The sequence below is a fragment of the Bufo bufo genome, chromosome 11 (genome assembly GCF_905171765.1).
Source record: "Bufo bufo chromosome 11, aBufBuf1.1, whole genome shotgun sequence".
Lineage (NCBI taxonomy): Eukaryota > Metazoa > Chordata > Amphibia > Anura > Bufonidae > Bufo > Bufo bufo.
In genome coordinates, this window is record NC_053399.1 from 21,760,196 (window position 1) to 21,781,436 (window position 21,241).

The following is a 21,241-nucleotide window of genomic DNA, read 5'->3' on the forward strand; positions in this document are numbered from 1 at the left end:
TAGAAGGCCCCCTTATAGTGGTGTCCTACCCTCAGAGGGTCCTCAGTGGTGTCAGAAGGCCCCCTTATAGTGGTGTCCTACCCTCAGAGGGTCCTCAGTGGTGTCAGAGGCCCCCTTATAGTGGTGTCCTACCCTCAGAGGGTCCTCAGTGGTGTCAGAGACCCCCTTATAGTGGTGTCCTACCCTCAGAGGGTCCTCAGTGGTGTCAGAAGGCCCCCTTATAGTGGTGTCCTACCCTCAGAGGGTCCTCAGTGGTGTCAGAGGCCCCCTTATAGTGGTGTCCTACCCTCAGAGGGTCCTCAGTGGTGTCAGCAGTGGTGACTCTAGGAACAATATATATATATATATATGAGGGGGGGCACTCATATTTTTCACCACTTAATCATACTACTGAAAAAAATAAAAAAATAAGTATATATCAATAAGATTACAAAATAGGAGAGTATTGCGGTATGCAGGGCTGTGAAGGGAAAAGTTCCAGAGCACAATGACAGCCCCAGAGCCGTTCTGCTGCCTGGCCAACCGTACGCTGCCACAGCGCCAGCCTGCAGGACATAGAGAGGCCTGGGGACCACATCATAGCACCACTACATTTACATTTATTTAGCAAAAAGCATCATACATAACTAAAAAAAATCTTTTTTTTACTGTCGTAGGCGCACTGTTATGGGGGATCTGTGGATGACACTGTTATGGGGGATCTGTGAATGACACTGTTATGGAGGATCTGTGAATGACACTTATGGGGGATCTGTGAATGACACTTATGGGGGATCTGTGGATGACACTGTTATGGAGGATCTGTAGATGACACTGTTATGAGGGATCTGTAGATGACACTGTTATGAGGGATCTGTAGATGACACTGTTATGAGGGATCTGTGGATGACATTGTTATGGGGTATCTGTGGATGACACTGTTATGGGCATCTGTGGATGACACTGTTATGGAGGATCTGTGGATGGCACTGTTATGGAGGATCTGTGAATGACACTTATGGGGGATCTGTGAATGACACTTATGGGGGATCTGTGGATGACACTGTTATGGAGGATCTGTAGATGACACTGTTATGAGGGATCTGTAGATGACACTGTTATGAGGGATCTGTGGATGACATTGTTATGGGGTATCTGTGGATGACACTGTTATGGGCATCTGTGGATGACACTGTTATGGAGGATCTGTGGATAACACTGTTATGGGGTATCTGTGGATGACACACTGTTATGGGGGCATCTGTGGATGACACTGTTATGGGCATCTGTCGATAGCACTGTTATGGAGGATCTGTGGATACCACTGTTATGGGGGATTTGTGAATGACACTGTTATGGGGGATCTGTGGATGACACTGTTATGGGCATCTGTGGATGACACTGTTATGGGGTATCTGTGTATGACGCACAGTTATGGGGGATCTGTGGATGACACTGTTATCGGGGATCTGTGGATGACACTGTAGCAATTGTCCCCCACATGGCCCCCACAGTAGTAATTGACCCCCACACTGCCCTCACAGTAGTAATTTTACCCCACAGAAGCAATTGTCCCCCACACTGCCCCACAGTAGTAATTTTCCCCCACACTGCCCCCACAGTAGCAATTGTCCCCCGACTGCCCCCACAGCAGTAATTGTCCCTCAGACTGCCCCCACAGTAGTAATTGTCCCCCACAGAAGCAATTGTCCCCCACACTGCCCCACAGTAGTAAGTTTCCCCCACACTGCCCCCACAGCAGTAATTGTCCCCCACACTGCCCCCACAGCAGTAATTGTCCCCCACACTGCCCCCACAGTAGTAATTTTCCCCCACAGAAGCAATTGTCCCCCACACTGCCCCACAGTAGTAATTTCCCCCCACACTGCCCCCACAGTAGTAATTGTCCCCTACAGTAGCAGTTGTCCCCCACACTGTCCCCACAGTAGTAATTGTCCCCCACACTGCCCCTACAGTATTAATTGTCCCCCACACTGCCCCCATGTAGTAGTTTACTCCACATATAGTAATTTGCACCCCCCCCCCACTGTCCCTTAAGTAATATCCTCCTGTGCCCCCCAGTAAGTTGGCACATAAAAAAGTTGGCACATAAAAAGTTGGCACATAAAAAAAGAAAAAAAAAAGCTAATCGGCGGGGCAGGGAAGTTAACCATGAGCTTTCGTGCCCTGCCGTAGTTTGTGGGTGTTTGGGTCGGCGTTTGGTCCCCCAGCGATTCCGGGCCCGGGCTACAGACCCAAACGCCCCAGCCCCAATTATAATCCGCCACTGATTAGTACAGACCTGGGGAATCAGCGGGGGGCACACAGGGGGGAAAGGAATAACCTAGGGGGGATTGCCCCCCTGTAGCGATGCCTATGGGTGTCAGACACCCCCGTATAGTAGTATCCTACCCTCAGAGGGTCCGCAGTGGTGTCAGAGACCCCTTATAGTGGTGTCCTACTCTCAGAGTTTCCTCTGTGGGGGAAGAGACCACCTTTTGGTATCCTACCCTCAAGGGGTCCTCAGTGGTGTCAGAGACCCCCTATAGTGGTATCCTACCCTCAGAGGGTCCTCTGTGGGGGAAGAGACCCACTTATAATGGTATCCTACCCTCAAGGGGTCCTCAGTGGTGTCAGAGACCCCCCTATAGTGGTTTCCTACCCTCAAAGGGTATCAAGTGGGGGAAGAGACCCCCTTATGAAGGTATCCTACCCTCAGGGGGTCCTTAGTGGTGTCAGAGACCCCCTATAGTGATATCCTACCATCAAAGGGTTCTCAGTGGGGGAAGAGACCCCCTTAAAGTCATGTGCTACCCCGAAAAGGTCCTCTGTGGAGGCAGAGACCCCCTTATAGTGGTGTCCTACCCTCAGAGGGTCCTCAGTGGTGTCAAAGACCCCCCTTATTGTGGTATCCTACCCTCAAAGTCCTTACTGGTATTAGAGACCCTCTTATAGTGGTGTCCTACCCTCAGAGGGTCCTCAGTGGTGTCAGAGACCCCCTTATAGTGGTGTCTTACCCTCAGAAGGACCACAGTGGTGTCAGAGACCCCCTTATAGTGGTGTCTTACCCTCAGGGGGATCTCAGTGGCATCAGAGGCCCCCTGTCATGGACGTACTGAGACATACGGACGTCCCGGCGACAGTGAGTGGCAGGAGATCTGTGAGACTGGCAACACGTGGTTTGATCTGACAGGTTTTCCTTGTGGATCAATAGGTGTCTGTGTTGTTTATGGTATGACCACACCCCTTGCCTCCAGGTGTTGCTTATGTGGTCATTTAACCTTCCTTATTTATAGTTGCTTCTCCCACAATGCTGTGCGGTTTATAGCTTCTGTGCCTGTGGATAGTTTGTGGTTGGATCTCGAGTTTCTGGTGCTTCCATAGCCTCTTTGAAGTTAAGTCTTTCCTTTCCCTTTTGTATTTTGTTTGGGTTCTGTGTGTTGTATTTCCCTATTGTTTGCATTAGGCCTGAAGGAGACTCCTGTTCTCCCTTCCTTTTGAAGGAGCAGCTAGTCTCGTCCCTGTCATTAGTACCAGGGTCCTTTAGGGCTAGATAGGAGTCTAGGTATTCCTGCGTATGAACTCACCTACCTTTGGGGACTGTTCATACTGGTAGTCAGTTAGGATTTTGGTTAGGGTTTTTACTAGGAGGTGTCCATCTTCCTTCCCTAGTTCTCTGGTCTGATTCCCTGTTTCCCCCTTCCATCCTATGCTCGGTGTGGTGTTTCCCTCTCACACCGAAGCGTGACACCCCCTTATAGTGGTGTCCTACCCTCAGGAGTGTTCTAAGTGGGGGAAGAGACCCCCTTATAGTGGTGTCCTACCCTCAAAGGGTTCTCAGTGGGGAAGAGACCCCGTTATAGTGGTATCCTACCATCAAAGGGTTCTCAGTGGAGAAAAAAAAAAACTTATAGTGGTATCCTAGCCTCAAAGGGTCCTCATTGGGGAAAGAGACCCCCTTATAGTGATATCCTACCCTCAGGAGTGTCCTCAGTGGGGGAAGAGACCCCCTTACAGTGGTATCCTACCCTCAAAGGTTCCTATATGGGGAAGGGACCCCCTTATAGTGGTGTCCTACCCTCAGAGGGTCCTCAGTGATGTCAGAGACCCCCCTTATAGTGGAGTCCTATCTTCAGAGGGTCCTCTGTGGTGTCAGAGACCCCCTTTATAGTGGTGTCCTACCCTCAGTGGGTCCTCAGTGGTGTCAGAGACCCCCCTTATAGTGGTGTCCTATCCTCATAGGGTCCTCCGTGATGTAAGAGACCCCCTTATAGTGGTCTCTTACGCTCAAAAGATCCTCAGTGGGGGAAGAGACCCCCTTATAGTGGTGTCCTACCCTTAGAGGGTCCTTAGTGGGGGAAAATACCTTCTTATAGTATTGTCCTACCCTCAGAGGATCCTTAGTGGGGGAAGAGACCTTCTTATAGTGGTGTGCTACCCTCTATGGGTCCTCCGTGGGGGAAGAGACCCCCTTGTGGTATCCTACCCTAAAATTGTCCTCAGTGGGGGAAGCGACCCCCTTATACTGCTGTCCTACCCTCAAAAAGTCCTCACTGGAGGAAGAGACCCCCTTTATACTGGTATCCTAACCTGAAGAATGTCCTCAGTGGTGTTAGAGGCCCCCAACATGGTATCCAACTAGGTTGGCTGCTGTATATTATAGGGTGTTATATGCAGTACTGTGGGCTGTATTATAAGCTGTGTATTATAGGGTGTTATAAGCTGTGTATTATAGGGTGTTATATTTGGTACTCTGGGCTGTATTATAAGCTGTGTATTATAGGGTGTTATATGCGGTACTCTGGGCTGTATTATAAGCTGTGTATTATAGGGTGTTATATGCGGTAATCTAGGCTGTATTGTAAGCTGTGTATTATAGGGTGTTATATGCGGTACTCTAGGCTTTATTGTAAGCTGTGTATTATAGGGTGTTATATGCGGTACTCTAGGCTTTATTGTAAGCTGTGTATTATAGGGTGTTATATGTGGTACTCTAGGCTGTATTGTAAGCTGTGTATTATAGGGTGTTATATGCGGTACTCTAGGCTTTATTGTAAGCTGTGTATTATAGGGTGTTATATGCGGTACTCTAGGCTTTATTGTAAGCTGTGTATTATACGGTGTTATATGCGGTACTCTGGGCTGTATTATAAGCTGTGTATTATAGGGTGTTATATGCGGTACTCTGGGCTGTATTATAAGCTGTGTATTATAGGGTGTTATATGCGGTACTCTGGGCTGTATTATAAGCTGTGTATTATAGGGTGTTATATGCGGTACTCTAGGCTGTATTGTAAGCTGTGTATTATAGGGTGTTATATGGTACTCTGGACTGTATTATAAGCTGTGTATTATAGGGTGTTATATGCGGTACTCTGGGCTGTATTATAAGCTGTGTATTATAGGGTGTTATATGGTACTCTGGGCTGTATTATAAGCTGTGTATTATAGGGTGTTATATGCGGTACTGTGGGCTGTATTATAAGATGTGTATTATAGGGTGTTATATGCGGTACTCTGGGCTGTATTATAAGCTGTGTATTATAGGGTGTTATATGCAGTACTCTGGGCTGTATTATAAGCTGTGTATTATAGGGTGTTATATGCGGTACTCTGGGCTGTATTATAAGCTGTGTATTATAGGGTGTTATATGCGGTACTCTAGGCTGTATTGTAAGCTGTGTATTATAGGGTGTTATATGCGGTACTCTAGGCTGTATTGTAAGCTGTGTATTATAGGGTGTTATATGCGGTACTCTGGGCTGTATTATAAGCTGTATATTATAGGGTGTTATATGCGGTACTCTGGGCTGTATTATAAGATGTGTATCATAGGGTGTTATATGGTACTCTGGGCTGTATTATAAGCTGTGTAAATAGGGTGTTATATGCGGTACTCTGGGCTGTATTATAAGCTGTGTAAATAGGGTGTTATATGCGGTACTCTGGGCTGTATTATAAGCTGTGTATTATAGGGTGTTATATGCGGTACTCTGGGCTGTATTATAAGCTGTGTATTATTGGGTGTTATATGCAGTACTCTGGGCTGTATTATAAGCTGTGTATTATAGGGTGTTATATGGTACTCTGGACTGTATTATAAGCTGTGTATTATAGGGTGTTATATGCGGTACTCTGGGCTGTATTATAAGCTGTGTATTATAGGGTGTTATATGGTACTCTGGGCTGTATTATAAGCTGTGTATTATAGGGTGTTATATGCGGTACTCTGGGCTGTATTATAAGCTGTGTATTATAGGGTGTTATTTGGTACTCTGGGCTGTATTATAAGATGTGTATTATAGGGTGTTATATGCGGTACTCTGGGCTGTATTATAAGCTGTGTATTATAGGGTGTTATATGCGATACTCTGGGCTGTATTATAAGCTGTGTATTATAGGGTGTTATATGCGGTACTCTGGGCTGTATTATAAGCTGTGTATTATTGGGTGTTATATGCAGTACTCTGGGCTGTATTATAAGCTGTGTATTATAGGGTGTTATATGGTACTCTGGACTGTATTATAAGCTGTGTATTATAGGGTGTTATATGCGGTACTCTGGGCTGTATTATAAGCTGTGTATTATTGGGTGTTATATGCAGTACTCTGGGCTGTATTATAAGCTGTGTATTATAGGGTGTTATATGGTACTCTGGACTGTATTATAAGCTGTGTATTATAGGGTGTTATATGCGGTACTCTGGGCTGTATTATAAGCTGTGTATTATAGGGTGTTATATGGTACTCTGGGCTGTATTATAAGCTGTGTATTATAGGGTGTTATATGCGGTACTCTGGGCTGTATTATAAGCTGTGTATTATAGGGTGTTATATGGTACTCTGGACTGTATTATAAGCTGTGTATTATAGGGTGTTATATGCGGTACTCTGGGCTGTATTATAAGCTGTGTATTATAGGGTGTTATATGGTACTCTGGGCTGTATTATAAGCTGTGTATTATAGGGTGTTATATGCGGTACTCTGGGCTGTATTATAAGCTGTGTATTATAGGGTGTTATTTGGTACTCTGGGCTGTATTATAAGATGTGTATTATAGGGTGTTATATGCGGTACTCTGGGCTGTATTATAAGCTGTGTATTATAGGGTGTTATTTGGTACTCTGGGCTATATTATAAGATGTGTATTATAGGGTGTTATATGCGGTACTCTGGGCTGTATTATAAGCTGTGTATTATACGGTGTTATATGCGGTACTCTGGGCTGTATTATAAGCTGTGTATTATAGGGTGTTATATGCGGTACTGTGGGCTGTATTATAAGCTGTGTATTATAGGGTGTTATATGCGGTACTCTGGGCTGTATTATAAGATGTGTATTATAGGGTGTTATATGCGGTACTCTGGGCTGTATTATAAGCTGTGTATTATAGGGTGTTATATGCGGTACTCTGGGCTGTATTATAAGCTGTGTATTATAGGGTGTTATATGTGGTACTCTGGGCTGTATTATAAGCTGTGTATTATAGGGTGTTATATGCGGTACTCTGGGCTGTATTATAAGCTGTGTATTATAGGGTGTTATATGCGGTACTCTGGGCTGTATTATAAGCTGTGTATTATACGGTGTTATATGCGGTACTCTGGGCTGTATTATAAGCTGTGTATTATAGGGTGTTATATGCAGTACTCTGGGCTGTATTATAAGCTGTGTAATATAGGGTGTTATATGCGGTACTCTGGGCTGTATTATAAGCTGTGTATTATAGGGTGTTATATGCAGTACTCTGGGCTGTATTATAAGCTGTGTAATATAGGGTGTTATATGCGGTACTCTGGGCTGTATTATAAGCTGTGTATTATAGGGTGTTATATGGTACTCTGGGCTGTATTATAAGATGTGTATTATAGGGTGTTATATGCGGTACTCTGAACTGTATTATAAGCTGTGTATTATAGGGTGTTATATGCGGACTCTGGGCTGTATTATAAGCTGTGTAATATAGGGTGTTATATGCGGTACTCTGGGCTGTATTATAAGATGTGTATTATAGGGTGTTATATGCGGTACTCTGGGCTGTATTATAAGCTGTGTATTATACAGTGTTATATGCGGTACTCTAGGCTGTATTATAAGCTGTGTAATATAGGGTGTTATATGCGGTACTCTGGGCTGTATTATAAGATGTGTATTATAGGGTGTTATATGTGGTACTCTGGGCTGTATTATAAGCTGTGTATTATAGGGTGTTATATGCGGTATTCTGGGCTGTATTATAAGCTGTGTATTATAGGGTGTTATATGCGGTACTCTGGGCTGTATTATAAGCGGTGTATTATAGAGTGTTATATGCGGTACTCTGGGCTGTATTATAAACTGTGTAATATAGGGTGTTATATGCGGTACTCTGGGCTGTATTATAAGCTGTGTATTATAGGGTGTTATATGCGGTACTCTGGGCTGTATTATAAGCTGTGTATTATACGGTGTTATATGCGGTACTCTGGGCTGTATTATAAGCTGTGTAATATAGGGTGTTATATGCGGTACTCTGGGCTGTATTATAAGCGGTGTATTATAGAGTGTTATATGCGGTACTCTGGGCTGTATTATAAACTGTGTAATATAGGGTGTTATATGCGGTACTCTGGGCTGTATTATAAGCTGTGTATTATAGGGTGTTATATGCGGTACTCTGGGCTGTATTATAAGCTGTGTATTATACGGTGTTATATGCGGTACTCTGGGCTGTATTATAAGCTGTGTAATATAGGGTGTTATATGCGGTACTCTGGGCTGTATTATAAGCGGTGTATTATAGAGTGTTATATGCGGTACTCTGGGCTGTATTATAAACTGTGTAATATAGGGTGTTATATGCGGTACTCTGGGCTGTATTATAAGCTGTGTATTATAGGGTGTTATATGCGGTACTCTGGGCTGTATTATAAGCTGTGTATTATACGGTGTTATATGCGGTACTCTGGGCTGTATTATAAGCTGTGTAATATAGGGTGTTATATGCGGTACTCTGGGCTGTATTATAAGCTGTGTATTATAGGGTGTTATATGCGGTACTCTGGGCTGTATTATAAGCTGTGTATTATAGGGTGTTATATGGTACTCTGGACTGTATTATAAGCTGTGTATTATACGGTGTTATATGCAGTACTCTGGGCTGTATTATACGGTGTTATATGCGGTACTCTGGGCTGTATTATAAGCTGTGTTAAGTATATTATACTGTATGTGCTATATGGGCAGTCTGGGGTATATAACAAGTTGTGGGCTGTGTCTCAGAGGATGTATATCGGTGCATGTGTTTCAGCAGTCCTGACCCTGCTGGGGGTTGTAGTATCACAGATGTGGAGCCTGTGTGTGTAAACTACATGATATGATATAATACAAATAAAACAAAGTCAGTCCTGTGTCCCAACACGGACAATTACTTGCGCTGCTGCTGGTCCCGGAATAGTGTGGTAGGTTTCACACTGGCAAAGTCAAGTCAATAGGTTTTGGAACCGCGCTGCTGGAAACTATGTGTTCCGGTCACAAGTGGATGGTACAAGGGTGTCAGCCCCTCTCCTCAACACCAAGGGATACGATCCTCCTAGATCCCCTCCTCTACAGGATTTAAGGAGATAGGCAAAATAGTGAAGCACCCTTGAGAATCTTATCATAAAAAGGTTTTATTCTACTTACAACAGGTCAGTAGACAAAAGGCATAAAAATACAAAGTGATCGTCACTTTCCTGCCCTGACGATCACTTTGTATTTTTATGCCTTTTGTCTACTGACCTGTTGTAAGTAGAATAAAACCTTTTTATGATAAGATTCTCAAGGGTGCTTCACTATTTTGCCTATCTCCTTAAATCCTGTAGAGGAGGGGATCTAGGAGGATCGTATCCTTTGGTGTTGAGGAGAGGGGCTGACACCCTTGTACCATCCACTTGTGACCGGAACACATAGTTTCCAGCAGTGCGGTTCCAAAACCTATTGACATGATATGATATGCAGGGTCTGACTCTCCGAGGGTCCTGTCGGGGCTGCAATCCGTGTGCTGTGGACATGAGCAGTTACCCCTGCACGCCGTCACACATACATGTCCACGCTCCACACATGAGCGCTCTGCCAACTGTTACTTCATAAATCTTCTGAAACTACAAGTCCCATCATGCCTAGAAAACTGCAGCCTGTCAGGGCAATAGGTGAGGGGCCACAGGTGGCAGCGCATGCAATGTATAACCCACCCCGGGTGTATGTGCAGGTATGTCATGTGAAGGATACGTACTGTATGTAACATACTACTCTCTGTGCAGGTTACAGGTATGTCATGTGAAGGCTACGTACTGTATGTAACATACTACTCTCTGTGCAGGTATGTCATGTGAAGGCTACATATGATAGCACGCGCCTCTCTGCAGGGCCCTGACGGAATATTCAGCCACTTGTGTACATGCTGCATGTTATATGATGTGTGCTCGGTATATACGTATGAAGCTTATATCTGTCCCTGTTATACATATTACATGTGGGGGCAGCAGACAGGAGGATAGTGCGGCCTCCTCACAGCTGGTGTGCGGGGAGATCAGCAGCCGGCTGCCTGGACGGCCCCACTGCACACAGGGGCCACACCATTATCTATCTATCTATCTAAAAATAAAGATTTCATGGTAATTTGTAATAATGTAAGTATTACTATGACTTCACTTACTGTGTCAGGACGGATGCTAGGAGTAGTAGTGAGCTCAGCTCATCATTGTGACTCAGGCGATGGCGTCCATTGTCCCCTGACGTTCTCCATGATCCTCAGTCCAGTACGGATAGAGCGTCCTGGAGTGATGTCATCCGTGCAGCTATTGTACAAGGTTAGCAATATCTGATGGTGGGGGTCCGACTGTTGGCACCACTGCCAGTCAGCTGTATGAAGGGGCCACAGTGCGTGGGCAGGGGCTCCGGTCCCTTCCCCAGCCTGTGACGTAGTGTCCAATGGCCAGGTGGCCTTTCTTCATCTCAGTCCCATTCAAGTGAATAGGACTGAGCTGCATTACCAATCACAACCACTATACAATGGATGGCGCTGTGCTTGGTATACTATGAAGAGGCCTCAGCACTTGTCAGAGCTCTGCGGCCCCTTCAGACATCTAATCGTCAGGATTGCTGGGAGTCGGACCCCCACCGATCACATCCTAAGGATAGGCTATCAATATTTAAATCGTGGACAACCCCTTTAATTAGTTTGGATCAGATTATGGTTTTGGTTATCCCTTCAGGAAGGGAATAGTCACGTGAACAGTGTGTAAATCTGCTGTTCTGCCAGTGTGTCAGTCTCCACTGACGTTCTGGCTTTTTTTTTTCCAGGGCAAACAGATCTATGGGGGGGATTTGCAGTGCATAGGATTGGGGGAGGACATAGGATCCAGTGCCTATAAATGCTCAGGTGGATCCATGATCTGAAATTAACCCCTCGATGATCTCCTGTAACATTGCCGCCTGTAGGGTGATGCACGCGTCTCTTGAAATAGCCGTCTTTTTCTGTCGGATCCGGCGCGGGACGTTTTATGATCTCTCGCACTCCTGAAGTGATTGTAGATTCTCCATTCTTGTGACCTGACTGATGGTGGCGCGATCAGTGCCCGCAGCAGGGCCTTCTGCTCCGTCGTCACGTCCGTGGCCAGTGTCCGCGCAGAGTTGACCCGTGGCCTGGGCCTGTTGTAGAAATGAATCCATAGCATTGGATTTCACTGCGTAAAGGATCCCGCTCTTGTAAGCGTAATTCTCCTGCATCTGGACAAGCGCGGGGACTGATAAGAACAAGCGGTGAACGCAGTGATGAACACCATACCTGGTCCCGCCACATGACCGCCCTTGCCTGCCCACAGCACTGCATTTACCTGCCATACATAGACTCACCTGCCAGCCATCCCGCCATTCCCACGCTGCTGCCCCTTCCCGGCACCTTCAAGTCCCAGATGGACTAAAAGGGGGCTTGTCCTGTCACCAGTGCAGCCAGCCATTGCTCTCTGCTAGTGACGTTCCGCTCCAGTACGTCACCGCTGAGGCCAGTGACTGGCTGCAGCAGTCACGAGACAAAGTCCCTTCCAGTCCGTTGGGGACTGGAAGTTGTTGGAAAGGGGCAGCAGTGTGAGAACAGCGGGAACATGGACAGGGCAGTGTTTTTTGTTTTTTTTAATTGGTCGCAGGTTTCAGCCATTAGGGTTGTTGGGCTCCCCTTTAATATCTGAGATCTACTCCATTTTGTCGATCCCCTTCCCGGAACGGATTCATAGACACTCTTATATGGACCGATGGGAGGAATATTTAAGGAGAACTCTACCAGGCGCTTTGTGGCGCCTTGTATGGAGGAGAGCAGCGAAGTCTTCAATGTCAGTTCTCTGTCAAGAAAACCAGTAGAAGCTCCTAATATACTGGTCCCACACTCCGGATCTCCTCCACAGATTGAACCCAGCAGTCGCGGAGGTCTGTTGGAGATGCGGGACAACTGGGGGAACGCTGCACCACATTTTCTGGGACTGCCCCATCTGGTCCAGAGTCAGCGCTCTGATGTTTTTGGCTGCAGTATACCTCCTGACCCCATATCCTTCCTACTTAATATTACACCAACACATACAGTAGAAGGAAACATTCACTTAAACTGTTAATACAAGTACTGACTGCAGCCCCCCCCAAAAAAATCTCCGACCTACAGTATATGCTAGGGTGACGGAGGTCCGGACCCTGGAACGCACGACCGCTATATTCCAGGATAAAATAGATCTATTTCACGCCATTTTGGATCTCTGGGACAATTATTGGGCTACTCGGCAACCCTGAAACGAGCCCAAGAGAATACTCTAACCCCCGATGTGTCTTTGTCTGTATTGTCCATGTCTTTCCTCGGTTGTTACATTCTTTACAAGGGTCCATTCACACATCCGTATGTGTTTTGCGGATCCGCAAAACACGGACACCGGCAATGTGCATTCCGCATTTTGCGGACCCCACATCGCCGGCACTATAATAGAATATGCCTAATCTTGTCCGCAATTGTGGACAAGAATAGGACATGTTCTATTTTTTTCGGGAACGAAAGTGCGGATCCATAAATGCGGATCCGGGCAGCACATGGTGCGGCCCCATAGAAATGAATGGGTCCGCAATTTTGTTCCGCAAAATGCGGAACAGAATTGCGGACGTGTGAATGGACCCCAACAGGGATGTTCTGATAGGATTCAGCGTAGATCATACTCACCCTAATAATAGATTTATGTAGCTACTTCCTCAGGAACGTGCTTTTAAGGGCTCGTTCACACGAACGTTTTTTATGCTCCGTATACGGGACGTTTTTTGAGTTTCGTATACGGTCCATATACGGAACCATTCATTTCAACGGTTCCGTTTAAAAAAAACGGAATGTACTCCTTATCCATTCCGTTTCCGTATTTCCGTTTTTCCGTTCAGTTCAAAGATAGAACATGTCCTATTATTGCCCGCAAATCACGTTCCGTGGCTCCATTCAAGTCAGTGGGTCCGCAAAAAAAAAAACGGAACACATACGGAATGTACTCCGTATGTCTTCCATAGCCGTTCCGTTTTTGCTGAACCATCTATTGAAAATGTTATGCCCAGCCCAATTTTTTCTATGTAATTACTGTATACTGTATATACCATACGGAAAAATGGAATAGAACCAGAAACAGTACTGAAACAAAAAACGAAAAAACTGATCCATTAAAAACTGCCTGCAAAACACGTGTGAACGAGCCCTAACGGTGAGACACTGTTGATAATTGTCTCTTCTTTTTTATTTTCTATGAGTATGACAGTACGCTGGATTTTCACATAGCCTTTATTGGTTTTTGTCTGATTTAGGGCTCACACGAACGTATTTTCTTTCCGTGTCCGTTCCGTTTTTTTTGCGGACCGTATACAGAACCATTCCTTTCAATGGGTCCGCCAAAAAAACGGAAGGTACTCAGTGTGCATTCCGTTTCCGTATGTCCGTATTTCCGTTCCACGAAAAAATAGAACATGTCCTATCATTGTCCACATTACGGACAAGGATAGTACTGCTCTATTAGGGGCCAGCTGTTCCAATGCCCACGGACGTCATCCGTATTTTTTGCGGATCCGTTTTTTTTGTGGACCGCAAAATACCTACGGTCATGTGAACAAGCCCTTATATTGCGCATATTACCTGATGTTATATTATGTGTTCTTTCGCTGAATGCTTTGTGCATTCTGCCTTGTTCACTTCACTTTGTACAATTGCGCATACATATGATACATTTTAAACAGATTTGTACTGTTGTATTTCAATAAAAATACAATTATAAAAAAAGAAAAGTGCAGTTTAAATGGTAAAAAAAAAAAAATAACACATTTTTACGCATAAGGGAACTCACGCACAAATTGCCACCATTTTGGTGCAGGGGGCTTGATAAATTCCCCCCATAGTGTATAGTCACCACTGCATCACAAACCACCGTGGGGCCCCACAGCACAAATTGGGCCCCGCTCCATTAAGACCAAGCTAACCTGCTGACAGTAGAGCCGCCAGTACTTACCCTGGGAATTACGGTCATGATAAATCGTATCATTGCGCCAGATGATCTGAATTCGCAGACCAGAAAGTGCTGAATTAAAGGACTGCACATTGGACATCTGTTTTTTCAGCAGCCCCCTATGACCCTGGGTCAGGAGGGTGATCGATGCTTTGGTTGTCACCCGTCACATCCATCTTCCCATTGATCTAAAATCTGTGAAATGTCGCTTTCTGTGACAAGCGACGCCGCCATAGATTGAGGGGATGCATTTTGAAACAATTTTATGCAGCTCGAAACTCCAATAAGATGTGTTGTGATGAACGTGATGGGTGTGAACAGTGCCTTTTGCTTTGATTACTGCTTTGCACACTCTTGGCATTCTCTTGATGAGCTTCAAGAGGTAGTCCCCTGAAATGGTCTTCCAACAGTCTTGAAGGAGTTCCCAGAGATGCTTAGCACTTGTTGGCCCTTTTGCCTTCACTCTCCAGTCCAGCTCACCCCAAACCATCTCGATTGGGTTCAGGTCAGGTGACTGTGGAGGCCAGGTAATCTGGCGCAGCACCCCATCACTCTCCTTCAGGTCAAATAGCCCTTACTTTCAAAGTTTTCCCAATTTTTCAGCTGACTGACTGACCTTAATTTCTTAAAGTAATGATGGCCACTCGTTTTTCTTTACTTAGCTGCTTTTTTCTTGCCATAATACAAATTCTAACAGTCTATTCAGTAGGACTATCAGCTGTGCATCCACCTGACTTCTCCTCAACGCCACTGATGGTCCCAACCCCATTTATAAGGCAAGAAATCCCACTTATTAAACCTGACGGGGCACACCTGTGAAGTGAAAACCATTTCAGGGGACTACCTCTTGAAGCTCATCAAGAGAATGCCAAGAGTGTGCAAAGCAGTAATCAAAGCAAAAGGTGGCTACTTTGAAGAACCTAGAATATGACATATTTTCAGTTGTTTCACACTTGTTTGTTATGTATATAATTCCACATGTGTTAATTCATAGTTTTGATGCCTTCAGTGTGAATCTACAATTTTCATAGTCATGAAAATAAAGAAAACTCTTTGAATGAGAAGGTGTGTCCAAACTTTTGGTCTGTACTGTATGTGTAGCTCAAATCAACCCCCCCCCCCCTTCCTGCGATGCTAGGGAGGCTCGTCCCCATCGTGGCCTGCTATTGGCTGCCCCCCCTGTCGCCGAATGTTTTCATCCACGCTACAAGGAGATGCAGCAGTGGCCATACGTGCACCAGAAGCAACGCGGGTGCCGGGGAGCGAGGCAAGTGCAATCTTTGTGAGGGGCTCGGGCTTATGGGGTGGCATTATAGCTCTTGGATAACCTGTTTAATGTTGTCTTCGTACAGCATTAAGACTAGGGCTACACGACGACATGTGTCGCGCAACAATTTTTATAATGCTAGTCTATAGTGTCGCACTGCGGCGTACTGCGACACGACAGTAGCAAAAAATCCATCCAAGATGGATTTTTCTGTGACTGTCGCGTCGCAGTGCGACACCATAGACTAGCATAATAAAAATTGTTGCAACATCAATGTCGCGCGACACATGTAGCAGTGTAGTTGTGCCCTGTGTGTCGTGCGACTTATTATCGTGTAGCCCTAGCCTATAATGTATTGCCTCCGTGGACGCAAAATTAATTTCAGCGGAAGTCGCACGAGACTTCGATGATTGAATTCAGTATTCATTTCTGCACCTTTAAAAACATTTAGAATTAGCAATCTGAAGTCGGGTTTGGTAGTGGCTGGTTCCTCGGTACCAAACCCGACTTTGGATTGCTATTTAAAAATGTTTTTAAAGGCGCAGAAGTCTCGCGCAAATTCAGGTGGAGCAAATGTTGCCTCTACTGAGGCAATACATTTTAAGGCTACATGCACACGACCGTGCTGTTTTTTGCGCTCCGCAAACTGCGGATCCACGAAAAACGGAAGCCGCCCGTGTGCCTTCCGCAATTTGCGGAACGGAACGGGCAGCACATTGTAGACATGCCCATTCTAGTCCGCAAAACGGACAAGAATAGGACATGCTATATTTTTTTTGCGGGGCCACGGAACGGTGCAACGGATGCGGACAGCGCACGGAGTGCTGTCCGCCTCTTTAGCGGCCCCATTGTAGTGAATGGGTCCGCATCCGAGCAACAGGTCCGCAACGGTCGTGTGCATGAGGCCTAATGCTGTACGGAAAAGGCATTAAAAGCGAAGTGTTTGAGCGAATCGACTTTGGATCTATGATCCGAAGCTCGATTCGCTGAACACTAATTATATGTAATAGTATGTGGTGCCGATAGAAAGTACAACGCGCCCTGCAAAAAAAAAGAAACAAGCGGCTATGTGAACGGAAAAATAAAAAAGTCATGGAGTAAAAAACTAAAACACAAGAATAGAAAATTGCTTTGTCTTTTGGATGATTATGGCTTACAGGTTATGAAACCCCAAAGTCACAATCTCAAGTCCCCTTTGCTCAGGGGGTACGGATTAATTCGCTGACTAGAGGGTGACACTTTGAGCCTAGAATATTGAACCTTTTCACAATATTCTAATTTTAAGCTGCATTAATGCAATTCCTTGTAATTTGCATTACTGAAATAAATGGACTTTTGCACCATATTCAAATTTCGAGTTTCACCTGTATATGCTGTATTATATTACTAGTAGGATATTTGGAAATTGCTATTTATGCAGTATTATATAACAGTAGGATGTTCAGTAATATAACGGTGGGATATTGGGTAATCTAATATATAAAGCTGAGTGTATGTATGTCCACTAAAGGAATCCGCACCGTCGCATTTACAATCACGAAAAGTGGCACACAGGTACATCAGGTGTACGGGAACGTTTTACACCAGGTCTCCGCTCTCTAGCACGTACCGTTCCAGAGATATTCCCAAGTGGGGTACTGTGAGGTCACTGTGAAGCAGTGATGGCCAGTTCACAGTGTTCGCCCGCGACCACATGCGGGCTGCCATCTTTTCTTACAAGTCCGGCGAGGCACAGGCAAGCCCTTACCTGTGCCTGTGCGCGAGCCGGTCTGAAAACAAGTGCGGTCAGCAGGCGGGAGCAGGCAGTTCTGAGAACAGCCGCCAGGAGCCTTCATTGGGCTGTTCTCGGAACTGCCTGCCCCCGGTGACCGCATTTGATTTCAGACCGGCTCACGGCACAGGTAAGGGCTTACCTGTGCCTCGCCGGACTTGTGAGAAAAGATGGCCGCCCGCATGTGTTTGCCGGCGAACACTGCGAACTGGACATCACTGCTGTTAAAGCAGCAAGGTACTGTGAGGTCACTGTTAAAGGGGCAGTCGCTGTGGAGGTCTCTCTTAATGGGGCCGGGAATGGTGGAGGCCACAGTTAAGGGGACTGTAACCTATGGTCAGTGTTAAGGGGCGCGTGCTGTAGAGGTCGCTGTTAAGGGGGCGGGCCCCTGTGGAGGTCACTGTCAAGGGGGTGGGGTGCTGTGGAACTCACTGTTAAAGGGGCAGGCTGCTGTGAAGGTCAAACTTTAGGGGGTGGGCTGCTGTGGAGGTCCCACTGTGAGGGGGTCAGTGTTAAGGGTCGGGGTACTATAGATGTCACTGTTATAGGGGATACTGTTGATACCTTTTAACGACATAACGACACAAACATATATGCTGTATTATATAGCAGTAGGATACTAGGTAATTGCTATGTATGCAGTATTATATAACAGTAGGACGCTCAGTAATTGTTATACATGTAGTTTTATATAACGGTAGGATATTGGATAATTACTATATATATGCTGTATTATATAGCAGTAGGATACTGGGTAATTGCTATGTATGCAGTATTATATAACAGTAGGACGCTCAGTAATTGTTATACATGTAGTTTTATATAACGGTAGGATATTGGATAATTACTATATATATGCTGTATTATATAGCAGTAGGATACTGGGTAATTGCTATGTATGCAGTATTATATAACAGTAGGACGCTCAGTAATTGCTATGTATGTAATTCCCTCTCTGCGCCGCTTCAGCGCAGGGGATTGTGCTGGGGATTCTGGGGGTTTTGGATGCTTTGTCGTCTTGTTGGTTTTCCTATAATTATGACGATTTTGTCTCAGACTCATTATGCTGTATATTGCTCTACTTGGCGGTGCTCCAGACTGCAAAAAACCCCCCACAAATGGAGCAGAACATCTGGCGCTTCAGAGCGGATCACTCAGGTTACAGCTGAGGCTCTGCGCTTCTGGGTCACAGACTGGTACAGGCGAGGTGCGGTCTGTATACCGCCCCCCAGCTGTACGGGGCCATAATACCGCACCTCTGTATTGTGTCAGTCTCCTGTAATGGAGACATTCACGTCGCCTCCATGTGTCCGTATACATGCAGCACTGGGTGGCGGAGCCTCTTACACACCCCAAGATCACCTGTCTTTGCCTGGATTCCCCTATTTATTTTGCGCACTTATATAGCGCAGCTGTCCCCAATGGGGCTCACAATCTGAGGTCCCTATCAGTATGTCTTTGTAGTGTGGGCGTAAACCGGAGAACCCAGAGGAAACCCACACAATCTCCAGGCAGATGTTTTCCTTGGTCAGATTGGAACCCAGGACCCCAGTGCTAACCACTGAGCCACCGAGCCACGAGCCAGCGTGCTGCCCTATCACAGCAGACACTGCACAGCCGTCTAGTACATTGCACTGCATCTGGCTGGATTCACACAGAATCTGGTGCATTTCTCAACTTGACCCCACTAGAGTTCGCCGCACTAGAGGGTCATTTACGAACATTTATACGCCAGTTTTTGACGTTTAAAAAGTTGCAAGATCCCAATATTTTGTTGCACAGGCGTTTTTGCACTGTCCTCACCAGTGATGGTCAGTTCGCCGTGTTCGCCAGCGAACACATGCGGGCTGCCATCTTTAGTAAGGTAGACTCACCCGTCCGGCAAAGCACAGGTAAGCCCTTAAAAAACACTGGTCTTTGTAAATGAGCCCCACTGTGTGTGGTAACCTTCCTGATAGGTGGCGTAGTCACATGACACATACACCTGTTAGTAATGTTTCCTCCTGAGTGTCTGTGGATCTGAGGAGCAGCAGGTTTGTGTATGCTCTGCATTGTATTAGGCCTCCTGCACACTAACGTGTGCGCCCCATGGCCGTATTGCAGACCCGCTATAAACGGGGACCGCTCCGTGTGCATTCCGCATCATGGATGCGGAGCCATTCACTTCAATGGGTCCGCAAATCCGGAGATGCGGAATGGTAGCACGGAGTGGGGTTTCGTCCCGTACTTCGGTTCCGCAAAAAGATAGAACATGTCCTATCTTTTTGCGGAACGGCCGGATCACGGACCCATTAAAGTGAATGGGTCCGCGATCCGCTGCGGCAGCCCCATGGACGGTGTTCGTGCATTGTGGCCCGCTTCATGGCAGGAGGCCTAGAGCTGTTTCATTGTGTCATCTGTTTCAATATATCATTTGGTATGGGGAATTTTAATTGACTTTCTTACTACTTAATGTATTGTGACGCACAGTGATCATGTTGGAGTGAAATTATTTAGGTAATTACTATTTTCTAAGTGAAAATTATGGGTCTGAATTATTTAGTAATTTGTTCTAATCTTTTCTTGCGATTGGGCTTATATAAACATTTGCTTTTGATGCTTAATTGGTATTTTGGAACGCGTTTTCATCTCTAATGTGCTTTCCACATCGCCTTGTGGGCGACGCTATGTCACTTCCAGCCTTTGGAGCGTGTTTTTTTTTTTAATGTCATTCCCAGGCACGAGCGGTCCGCACCTGGAAATGCCAACACGCCGCATCGTTTATACTGGATGTTACTGTCAGTTTCTTGGACTTTAATACCTTTAAACACAAAGGTGTATTGAGGGTCATTTATATTAAAGGGGTTCTGCACTTTGTTTTAACTGATGATCTATCCTCTGGATAGATCATCATCTGATCGGCGGGGGTCCGACACCCGGGACCCCCGCGATCAGCTGTTTAAGAAGGCAGCGGCGCTCCAGCAGCACCACGCCCTTCTCAGAGTTTACCGCCGGCCCAGTGACGTCACGACTAGTATCCACTGGCCTGGGCGGGGCTAAGCTCCATTCAAGTGAACAGCTCTTAGCCGCGCCCAGGCCAGTTGATACTAGTCGTGACGTCACTGGGCCAGCGGTAAACAGTGAGAAGGCTGCGGCGCTACTAGTCTTTTTTCGTTTACGCTGGCATTGCTGCCGTAAAACACTCCTATGTGTTAAACACGCAGTAAAAAGCACCCATGTCACAAGTATTGTAAAGAGTCGCAAGAAGGAGGACATGCAACAGTTTTAGGCTACTTTCACACTTGCGGCAGCACAGATCCGACAGGCTGTTCACCATGTTGGATCCGTCCTTCCGCTATTTCGCCGTGCCGCCGGTCCGCCCGCTCCGTCCCCATTGACTATAATTGGGACGGGGGCAGAGCTCCGGCACAGCACGGCAGTGCACGGCAAAAGGCCGCCGGACTAAAAGTCTTGCATGTCCGACTTTTTAGTCCGGCGGCTCTCGCCGTGCACTGCCGTGCTGCGCCGTTGCTCCGCCCCTGTCCCCATTATAGTCAATGGGGACGGAGCGGCGGTCTGGCGGCACGGCGAAATAGCGGAAGGACGGATCCGACAGGGTGAACAGCCTGTCGGATCCGTCCTGCCGCAAGTGTGAAAGTAGCCTTACTCCAAAAAGAGGCGTAAAACGTTGTAAATTACCCCATTGTTTTAGTTACTA

The 21,241-nt window shown here is 46.1% G+C and overlaps 1 protein-coding gene across 6 annotated transcripts in view; it reads left to right on the plus strand.

The window, feature by feature from the left end:
* EML5 (EMAP like 5) overlaps nucleotides 1–21,241 on the plus strand; it is a 118,312-nt gene that overhangs the window by 1,078 nt on the left and 95,993 nt on the right. The gene's annotated exons all lie outside the window — the stretch shown is intronic.